Source organism: Triticum aestivum, chromosome 1B (genome assembly GCF_018294505.1).
Source record: "Triticum aestivum cultivar Chinese Spring chromosome 1B, IWGSC CS RefSeq v2.1, whole genome shotgun sequence".
NCBI lineage: Eukaryota > Viridiplantae > Streptophyta > Magnoliopsida > Poales > Poaceae > Triticum > Triticum aestivum.
The window spans coordinates 40,533,401-40,544,808 of record NC_057795.1 but is presented as its reverse complement, the minus strand read 5'-3'; the positions used below and the strand labels follow the sequence as shown (position 1 = coordinate 40,544,808).

Here is an 11,408-nt window from a genome sequence, read left to right as displayed (position 1 = left end):
CACCACGCTCGATCCCATTTGGCCGGACACACTTTCCTGGGTCATGCCCGGCCTCGGAAGATCAACACGTCGCAGCCCCACCTAGGCCTAACAGAGAGGTCAGCACGCCGGTCTAACTCCTATGGCGCAGGGGTCTGGGCCCATCGCCCATTGCACACCTGCATGTTGCGTGGGCGGCCGAAAGAAGAACTAGCCCCCTTAATACAAGAGCAGGCTTACGTTCCAATCCGGGGTGCGCCGCTAAGCGCCCCCGATCCAGATCGGGGGGGGGGGGGGGGTGAGAGGAACGAGGGGGAGTGGGTGTCGTGGGGGAAGTGGGGCTCGTTTGGGTTTTAGGGTTCGAGGGGGACAAGGGGAGTGGGGGCAGCTGGGCCTTTGCCCAGTTGGGCTGGCCAGCTGGGTCGAGGCCCGATTGGGTCGGTTTTTTTGGCCCTTTGTTTTCTTTTTTTTATCCTTTGTTTATTTTTCCTGTTAATAGTTTTGCTATTTTATTTACTACTCATTTTAGTTTTGTTCATTATAAAAAACAACACCTAATGTAGTATTACCAGTTATAACACTGACAATACTAGTTAGGCATTTAATTAAAAATAGTTTGTAACCTTATAACTAGAAAAGGTATTTAATTAATTGTTCTAGTTGTTGTTTTAGTTAATTTAGAGCATTTAAATATTTTATAAAAATGTGGTTTCTCCACCATTACTACTTACGATTTATTTGACACAACCCAAACATTTTAGTTTTAGTTTTTGAAAACTTTTGTTGTTTGCCTTTAATTCAATTTTGAAGTTGGATCGGTTTCGGATTAACGTGAGATTGGCAATAGTAATCGAAGTGACATGTCACCATTAGCAGAGAATTACAGTAGCTAAATTATCTGGGCGTCACAACAAGCTTCAAGAGGAGATTGATGCATTTGAAGAAGCTCCTAAGGCCTTGGTCAAGTGGGTTCCCAAGACTACGTCAAGTTCTACTTCATCAAGTACGACTACAACTCCAAGGATTCCCATCAAGATGATGTGGATCCCGAAGAAGAAGAACTAGAGAGTTCTTGAGGGTGACTCCGCCAACATTCTTCACTCATATCATTATGGCAAGGACAAGTGCAATCAACTTCCACATCCTGCACTAGTTCAAGGAGTCATAAACCCTCTTGTTGGTAAGACAAGGGACAAGGTAATCTAATGCTTTCATGGACATTATCTTGTGTGTGCATCACTCTATGTCTATGGATATACTTGTTTGTTCCTTGTGGGACTAACCCGTGTAGGTATTGAAAGTGCAACTCACTCCAAAGGATTGCTCCAAATGATCTTCATCAACATTTTGCATCCACATCTTCAACACCTACATGAAGTCATCATCGACAAAACCCGAGGTTAGTTCATCCCTCTAAGGGGGAATCTCACATCTAGGGGGAGCTTAACTCTGAGAATTGAGTCAAAGCAACTCTAATGGTGTGAACACATCAATGCATTATGTAAAAGTGGTAACCCCACTTGAGCTTAAATGATGAGTATGAACTATGATCAAATGCTCTCATTTGACTCCTAAGTCAATATACTCATATGTAGATGACCTAGTCATCGCCAATTGTTTGATAGATGCTAGAATTGGTGGTGCATGCTTTGCCACATATTTCATTTGTCATTTTATTGTGTGAGCATGTTGGTTGCATATCTAACTCATTCGAGGACATGCACTTGTTGCTTTGATTGATTAGTTTCTTTTTCTTTTGCCAAGTGGATGAACAAGAATGCCTAAGAACCTTCTCTAGCTATCTATGCTTTTCTTGTCTCAAACTCTATTCATGCTACATCACAAAATTTGATCAAGTCAGATTCGAACCACTCTGTGTGAGGAGCACTCGGAGTCCCCGATTCGTCATAGACTTAAACTTCCAAAACTTCTTTGTGCATTTCGGTCAGACCGATTCTTCCATTTCGGTCATACCGAGATCACTAAGTCGATCTAGGCTTTCAATCTCGGCGCAACCGATTTGAACTTTTTGGTCTCACCGAGTTGCTGTAACTGTCAACAGTTATGCATCTCGGTGCCACCGAGTTGTTCCACTCGGTCACACCGATAGGGTCGGGCTATATATACTCACGGGCAAAAATTTGGAAAACTTTCTCCAAACATCTTCGCCCGCGCATAGCTCGCTCTGCCTCCAAGGTCTCCGGATCGTCGACTTCGTCTCGTCGCCAGCCGCCTCCTGTTGCTGGTATCCACTGCCATCAACGGAATTCAACCCCACCGTTGCCGCCGTAGCGAGTTCATCGCCAAGCTAGGGTATGGACTCGATCACAGTGCTATCCCCGTCCAATTCCTAGCACATTGTGTTCATCATGATTCTTGCCACGATTTAAACAATTCTATCCACTCAAAACAATCCTTAGATTAGAAGAGAGTTGGAAATTTAGGGTTAGGTTTCCGCCGAAACCATCTCGGACCCACCGAGTTGTAGAACTCGGTTCCACCGATTTGGCTAAGTCCATTGCACAAGTAATTCTCGGTCTGACCGAGAATTGCAAATCGGTGTGACCGAGTTCAGGACTTTGTGAAACCCTAGCAGTCTCGGTGCCACCGAACCGTGACTCGGTCTGACCGAGTACACTAGTTTAGGTTCCAAAAGCTGCTTCGGTATCACCGAGTTTACAAATCAGTTGATCCGAAATGCTTTCTGTGGAAAACTAAAACTAAGTTTTGGTATCACTCTTTTGCAAAAACCTCTGTATTTTGTGATGCTCATCCATTCTATCTCATCTATACCTATTCATAGGGTCAGCAGTCAGTGTTTGCAGTATGTCAGACCAGAGTGACAGCCAGAACCAGTCAGAAGAGCAGATTCACATGAGTGAGGGCACTAGTCCCTCTAGCACCTTAGATGATGGCAGCAGGAGCACCTCAAGAAACTTGCCCAAAGCTGCCACCAGGGCTAGAGAGAAGAAAACCTCAGAATCTGAGGATGAAGACTATGTGGCAGCTGAGGATGAAGCCACTTCAAAGAAGAAAGTTCTCAGAAAGGAGTATGGCACAGCTGCAACCACTAAGCCTGATATGAAGATCAAGGTTCTTGCAAAGAGGACTCCCATGTCTAAAGCCAGAGCCTCTACTCAAGTCCCAGAAACATCTGATCCCAAAGAGGCTGCTGCAGAAAGGAAGAAGAGGAAGGAAAGGGTCAAGAAGACCATGGCCAGAGTTGTTGGACAGCCTTCCATGATGGAAGAGGAGGAAGAAGAGGTTGCTGCACTAGCACCCAAGGCTCAAAAGCTTATGAGTGATGCTATTAGGTCAGGGGCTGCATCATCAAAACCCAAAGAAGCACCCAAAGCTGCCTCCAAGCCCAAGACTGCACCCAAGAGGAATACCAGGAGCATACCAGCTGCTAAGAAGAACAAGGCCCCAGTGCCTGAAGTTGCTGAGGAAGAAGAAGATGAAGGACAAGTTCCGAGGAAGCTGAAACCTAAGATTCCAGACCACAATGATGCTCATCCAGTGGCTGAGAACATGAAGCTGAGGAAGGATGCAGGGCTCAGACAACGGAGATTGTCTGATCCTTATGCAATCAGGAGAAGGACTGCTGTTGACTACAGGTTCCACAGTAAGGCACAACAGGATGTCTATGAGACTGTGCTGTTGGACAAGAAACCTATGGTTTGTGACATGAGGTGGGTGGATTAGAAATACATCAAGGAGAATGAGGAACACTATCCTGGAGTGTATGACAGCTTCAGTGCTTGTGGAGTTGCAGACTTTGTGGGACAGAAGTTCACAAAGTGGAATGACGAGCTCATAATGCAATTCTACTCCACATCACATTTCTATCCAGATGGGAGGATAGTATGGATGTCTGAAGGTACGAGGTACCAATCAACTATTGAGGAATGGGCAAATCTGATTAATGCCCCAAAGGAGAGTGAAGATGACTTGGATGTCTATGCCAAGAAGAAGAAGGATCACAATTCTATGGCACACATGTACAAGGAGATCCCAGATAAAGCTCTTGAAACTCATAAGTTTGGATCTGTACACTTCCTTCTATCAGGACTGCCAACCATCAACTAGATCCTAAGGCACACTCTCTTGCCCAAGTCAGGTGACCACAACATGATCAGAGGACATGCAATAAACTTGCTACACATATTTTATGTGCCTTAGAAGTTCAAGGTTATGAGCCTCATAGTTGAGACTATCAAGAGGACATCAGCAGACCAGAAGAGAAGCTGTGGGTATGCCCCACAAATCCAGGAGCTGATTAACCTCAAGATGGGCACAGACACATACCAGTTGGATAAGGAACATTTTGCTATCTATCCAGACCTTGAGGACAATGAAGTGGTGATGAATGAAGATGAACCATCTACAGTGAAAGCACAAGAGAAGAAGGAGAAGGCAAGGACAGAGAAGGCTACTAAGATGCCAACCATGGAAGAGGCATCTCAGTACTTTTTGAAGAGCAAACAAGATCAACTAGGCAACTTGATTGCATCCACTTTGAGGATTGAGAAAGGGCTGGCCACCTTGACTCAAAACCAGGAGAGCCTGGAGAGGATCATGGAGCAGAAGTTCTATGACTTGGACATGAAAGTAACTGAGATCCAGTCTGTTGTTGAGCAGCTTCAGGATGATATGCAGGAGAGGAAGGTCAAGACAACCACAGATGCATTTGCCAGAGTGCCTAAAGCTCAGAGATCAGCTGTAGTGCCAGTGATAGACACCAGAGCCACTTCATCTGCACCAGCTACAACTCCAGTGCAACCAGCTCCAGCAGCTACACCTCCAGCTCCATCCACATCGACTGAAGCTTTCGTCCTTGGCGTCATCTCTACACCACCACATCAAGATCAAGCCTGAGAGTCGATCTAGCACTATGCATTCTCTATGAACTTTTTGGTAACTTGTTGCCAAAGGGGGAGAAAAATGTATAGATCATAGGCTTCGAGAGAGAGAGAGAGTTTGCTTTTGTTCTCTCTTGCTTTGGTGGTTGAACTTTATTTGCTTTTGCTTGCTTGAGATACTACTTTACTGCCTGTGTGAGACAATGATGATCATGTGTTTGATCATATGCTACATTTATGCATGTTGGATGACATTATCTCATTTATCCTTAATATGCTAAATATTTATTATTTTGAGCGCTCCACCAAGATGTATGTGACATGGAAGAGTAACCCATGATCCTAACTCCTTGTGCATTTGCAGTCCAAAGCAAATCTTAAATCTATGCACAAATTTAAGGGGAGCTCTTGCTTATCACATACTTCTCAAAGCGACGATGTTTTTCAATCTTATTATCATTTGTCGAAGCTTTGATCTATATGTTGTCATCAATTACCAAAAAGGGGGAGATTGAAAGTGCAACTATCCCTAGGTGGTTTTGGTAATTCCTAACAACATATAGCTCATTGGGCTAATACTATTCCAAGACAAATATTTCAGGAAAGCTCAATGAATGGAATGGCATGGATGAGGAAAGTGGATCCCTCAAAATACTAAGGATAAAAGGATTGGCTCATGCTCAAAAGCTCAAGACTCTACATTTTATATTTTAGTGATCCAAGATCACATTGAGTCTATAGGAAAAGCCAATACTATCAAGGAGGGATGAGGTGTTGCTTAAGGAGTTTCTTGCTCCATGGTGCTTAGTGATATGCTCCAAAACCCTCAAATACTTTCTCATATCCACATATGACACAAACCAAAAGTCAAACTCGGCCCCCCCGATTCTTTCTATCCGGCGCCACCGAGTCCAGATGGCATAGCCACTGCCACAAAACCTAGGGAAATTGGTCTCACCGATAGGGATCTTGGTCTCACCGAGATGGGATTGTAATCTCTCTGTTTCCCTTCGTAACGTTTCGGTCTAACCGAAGTGAGCGATCGGTCCCACCGAGATTGCAATGTAAACTCTCTGTTTACTTTTCGTAACATTTCGGTCCCACCGAAATGAGCGAACCGGTCTCACCGAGTTTACCTGACCAACTCTCTGGTTAGCTTATTACCAAAATCGGTCTCACCGAGTTTGTGTAATCGGTCTCACCGAGATTACGTTAGGCCCTAACCCTAACAATATCGGTCCTACCGAGTTGCATGTCAGTCCCACCAAAAACCCTAACGGTCACTAGGTTTAGTAAATCGGTCCGACCGAGTTTGTTGATTTGGTCCCACCGAGATTGGTAAATTGTGTGTAACGGTTAGATTTTGTGTGGAGGCTATATATACCCCTCAACCTCCTCTTCATTCGTGGAGAGAGCCATTAGAACAAACCTACACTTCCAACTTACCATTTCTGAGAGAGAACTACCTACTCATATGTTGACGCCAAGATATTCCATTCCTACCATATGAATCTTGATCTCTAGCCTTCCCCAAGTTGCTTTCCACTCAAATCTTCTCTCCACCAAATCCAAATCCTGTGTGAGAGAGTTGAGTGTTAGGGAGACTATCATTTGAAGCACAAGAGCAAGGAGTTCATCATCAACGCACCATTTGTTACTTCTTGGAGAGTGGTGTCTCCTAGATTGGCTAGGTGTCACTTGGGAGCTTCCGACAAGATTGTGGAGTTGAAGCAAGGAGTTTGTAAGGGCAAGGAGATCGCCTACTTTGTGAAGATCTACCGCTAGTGAGGCAAGTCCTTCATGGGCGACGGCCATGGTGGGATAGACAAGGTTGCTTCTTCGTGGACCCTTCGTGGGTGGAGCCCTCCGTGGACTCGCGCAGCCGTTACCCTTCGTGGGTTGAAGTCTCCATCAACGTGGATGTACGATAACACCACCTATCGGAACCATGACAAAAACATCCGTGTCTCCAATTGCGTTTGAATTCTCCAAACCCTTCCCTTTACATTCTTGCAAGTTGTATGCTTTACTTTCGCTGCTCATATACTCTTTGCATGCTTGCTTTAATTATGTGAAGATTGCTTGACTTGTGCTAAGATAGCTAAAATCTGCCAAAGACTAAAATTGGGAAAAGGTTAAGTTTTTAATTGGTCAAGTAGTCTAATCACCCCCCTCTAGATATACTTCAAGATCCTACAGGTTTTCTCAACTGCGGTCCCACTTGTAAGGCCAACTCCAACGCACGACCCCAAACGGATCTCCGTTTTGCACGAACTCCAATGATAATTTTGACTAGACAAGCAAGAACAAAGAAAACAAGAACCACAAGAATACATTTTACTACTCCTGTAAGTTGGATTAGTGCCTTCTCGATGCATTCATTGTTGATCTGCGGAGGCTCGATCTTGCGTGCTTCTTTCTTCTTCGAGTGTAAAGAAGTAGACGTTGCTTCCTCGCATCTAGTCTCATGTCTAGCCTCTATTCTAGTAGGAGTATCAACAAGTGCACTAGTCTCATCTCTAGCCTCTATGCTAGCTAAAAGTGTTAGAACATCTACTAAACTAGATCATCGATGGCGCGTGTTGCTGCGTCCGTCTATTTTGACTCATAGTTGTTAGGGATATAAAGTAATTTGCTTACATTTGCATGTGCCAGTATCAAGTATTATGTTTTTATTGACATAGATATGTCTATTTTGCATGTGCCGGTATCAAGAGTAAATATGTGTATTTTGCTGACATATTTACTACTGAAGCTGACATACTTACTCTTCTATGTATGAAATATGAAAAATATAATACTAATCTTTTTCGGTCTTTTAAGGACAACAATGGCAATAGAATTTCCTGCTAATAAGTAGTGGCATGAAATATGAAATATGAAATACTAAACAAGTTTTTTCCTTTTAAGAACTTTAACGAATTGAACTTTCTCGATTAAGAAAACATAGCACTGACCAAACATTGTTCATAAAAGAACAGTAAAAAACACATAGAAGAGTAAATATGTCAGCTTCAGTAGTAAGACCAATCACTATACAAAGTATACACCATGAACACATAGCGTCCAAAATGGCCTCACAAATTCCCCAACTTTTAGCAAAAGGAACTCAAGATTTAAGGGCATCACGCAACTATATGATATGTAATATTGAGAACGTTGAACAATGACCTTCCAGGTTCTCATGATCTCTTTCAAGGCTGCCTATATGCTGGTATTTGAAACATGATTCAAAGCTAATATTTAAATCTACATGAGAATTTCAGCAAACATTCATTTTAGAATTTCCTTAACCAAGACAATATATGTAGCTACATGAAGGAGCACACTTTACAGTATGCAAATTTCTTGATTTGCATCTCCTGCCACTCATGCTGGAAAACCCTTCATTTTGTAGTGTTGTACATGGCATCAGGCTGCTACTTTTACCTTCAGACATGCTGCAAAAATAGTAACTGAAGATGCATACATACTACCTTACCTGACTTAGATCTTTGCTTTCCTGACAACTACTCCAGAGTTGAACTTCTTGTATATTAAAGAGCGGATATTACCCAAGATAAGAGCACAAAATGCTTAGCCTTGAGATGTGCTCCTTCCTTAAGATTCACAATAATCTTCTAAGTGTTATATGTGCGCACACACCTTGCACTTTAAGATCGCGTTGATAACGCCGCAGAAGTTTAGAAGGAATGTAGCCCCTGTTGGCACAACAATTAATACACGATCAGACCAAAATCTCAGATCAAATCAGTGTTCTTTTTTCACGTACCCAATAATTGAACAGAGATTCATTAGCAAGCTTTTCAGAGAATAGTTCGCCGTCAAGCTGGGCACTGATACAAGCCATGAGGTACTCGGCATGCTTTTAGCGTGGATACTTCATATGTGCCCCTCTGAGACTCCAAAAACCCACCTATACAGGTACCTGCTTCTTGCCTTCTTTCCATCATGTTATCTGCAAGTATGTACCTGATCCACAAAATAGCAATCATATATTATCCCTCTATGTTGTTGCAAACACATACGGATTTATGAATGTCACCCATAGAATTAAGCATGCTGCATTTTTGCACGAGAAAAATATGAATCAGACAGTTCTTATTTGTGGAATTACTTTAGAAATCTAAGGAATTTACTGAAGATGTACAGCGCAATGCAAGAATCCCAAGTCTCAAAAGGCTGCGACTTACCCAGGCTGATGTGGATGAAATCCAGTTGTGGCTGAGGTTGCGCACGCGCAGCTTCATTAGTTCCCGGAGCCCCTCGACATTTGTTATCTTGTTCCGTGACATATCCAACGAGTGCAGAACCTTCGGCAGCGATCCGGGTGGTATATTTATGTTATGAAAATCTAGCGAGGAAATTCTTCATTTTGATGCAAGGGAATAAAACCGATGCTATCGATACAACTTCTCATCTTATTTATAACTAATGTTCAAAGTCAAGGACACCATGATATCTCACAAAATCAGCATATGACTATCACAACGTCATACATGGCCGCAGGATGCCTCAAGGTGAGCATGCTTCTCTCAATAAAAAAGCGTGACCATGTTGTTCAGTAAAAGAGCAGTACCTCCTCGAATTCCCTGAGAGTATTGGATGTCCTTTAGGCGCTCCACGCTTTGTTTTATTGCCTTGTTGAATTTGTTCTTGCTCCGAGCGAATTGTATGACCAACACAGTTAAACTGATTCAGAAAAAATTCAGCCACAAGGGATAAAAATTGCCTTTGTTATTGCCTTTGGTGTTCAGTAAAATGGCTCTATTATTTCAAGGTATAAGCACATACAAAAAAATGTACATGATTGATATTAGATACATTGCACAAGAAAATCTTAACTACAGAAGAAAAAACTGTATAAAAATACATACGGACGTTGTTGTTATATAGTTCCTAAAGCCACAAGGGATGACTGAAATCCTTGAAACGATTGCATTTTCTTAATTGTCTAGAGGGATGCTAATCCATATCTTTTTTTTTTCTGGCGGTGAAATCTTTGTTGTTCATTGTTGAAAGTGAACAGGACAACTAATGTTGTTATATACAATTCCATCGCAAAGGCTAAACTTGACTAAATATACATCATAGGGGAAGATAAACATACTGAAATAAGTTGTTTCATGTTAGTTTCCTTTTAAAAACATGAGGTGCTCCAGTTAGTAAGTAATAAGTAATAACCCAAAAAACATTGTAGGATGAAAAATTGTTCATAATATACATACATAAATAAATACGAAGACAATTTCTTATAGTAACAAAAAAAGGTGTCCTAAAAGGACCACCATCTCAACTCTTTCATGACGGTCTTAAAAGTGGGTTGCATGTTTGGAATTTAATCTGAGATGGATATAGAGTATGGTAGAACATTTTCACAAATTCGTATTTCAGATATTCTGGCAAGATGGTTCAAGTGTCAGGTGTCAAGATGACTTTGCGATTAGCCTGATCAGTCATCTCTTTGGAGTTAGCTTGTGTATAAATTGCTGCTGGGAAATCATGTATACGAAACGCATGTCCTTACACCATAGGAAAAGGACTAACTACGTTCTTTGAGGGACAAACTGGACAACTGATTTCAGATCCTCGATGGTGCATAGATATAAGATGTAGGTATTAGAAAACAAATGTACCTGTCAGGAGCCGACTCTCAGTTCCGAGTGATACATACACTCTGGGGATACAGAACCTTTGAGCAAACGAGCAAGGCAATTCCTGTAACAAGCAACAGTCAACAAGAAGTCAGCTGGATAACAAGGGAGCGAGCAAGATGCCGGGCAAAATTGAAACTAAGAAAAAAAAACGTCTGACAAATGGCTAGAGGTCACAGACACGGAATGAAGAAAGGCAAACATCCTACATAGCATGATATATGAGCAAGCGGAGGATGTAGTAATGCAGCGATAGAAGAAATGATTTCATCATCGGTGCCGGAGAGGTTAACTGCGCAGAGGTTGGAGAAGGCCGCGATCATCGGCACGACCGTGAGGCCCATCCCGGAGATGTGCGCCATGGAGGGGAAGTCGTTGAGGCGCTGGATGATGTTGTTGGCCTGGGCGACGTCGTCCACCGCCAATCCACCGACCTCGAGCGGTAGTGGTTGTGGTGGCGGTGCCGGCGGCGGCACAACTTCACCGGAGCACTTTCGCTCGAACGAGCGGCCATGGCGTCGATCAGAATCGCGTGCGGCGGCGGATCCCCTCCCCCCTCGCGTCGACCGAATTTTTTTCATGAGCGACAGCGATCGATCGGTCTGGGAACGGCCGACGCATCCCATCCCATCTCTTTCGCACACCCCAGTGGATCCAATCGACCGACGAACACCGGCCGCTCCTCTCCTCTGTGCGCCACGCCTCGCAGGTCGCATCAGGACTGGACTGGATGGACGCGGTCGCTCCTATCCCCTTTTAGCGAAGCCCAGGAGTGGACCAGCTTTAGCGAAGCGCTGGAATGGGCTGACCGACGGCCCAGTATACCAGAGGCCTCTGTTTCGGCTCGTGGAGCAGCAGCTCACGGGACAGCCGGGTCAGTTAACACAGATTGCCACACCCACGAATCAGACGG

The 11,408-nt window shown here is 43.4% G+C and overlaps 1 long non-coding RNA gene across 1 annotated transcript; it reads right to left on the bottom strand.

Moving 5' to 3' along the window:
- Window positions 1–8,208: 8,208 nt before the first annotated feature.
- On the bottom strand, window positions 8,209–11,161 carry LOC123085914 (uncharacterized). The gene is made up of 4 exons (XR_006440144.1): window positions 10,478–11,161; window positions 9,035–9,533; window positions 8,614–8,813; window positions 8,209–8,542 (listed from the first exon to the last, which is right to left on the bottom strand). It is a non-coding gene; the product is annotated as an uncharacterized lncRNA (long non-coding RNA).
- Window positions 11,162–11,408: the final 247 nt, after the last annotated feature.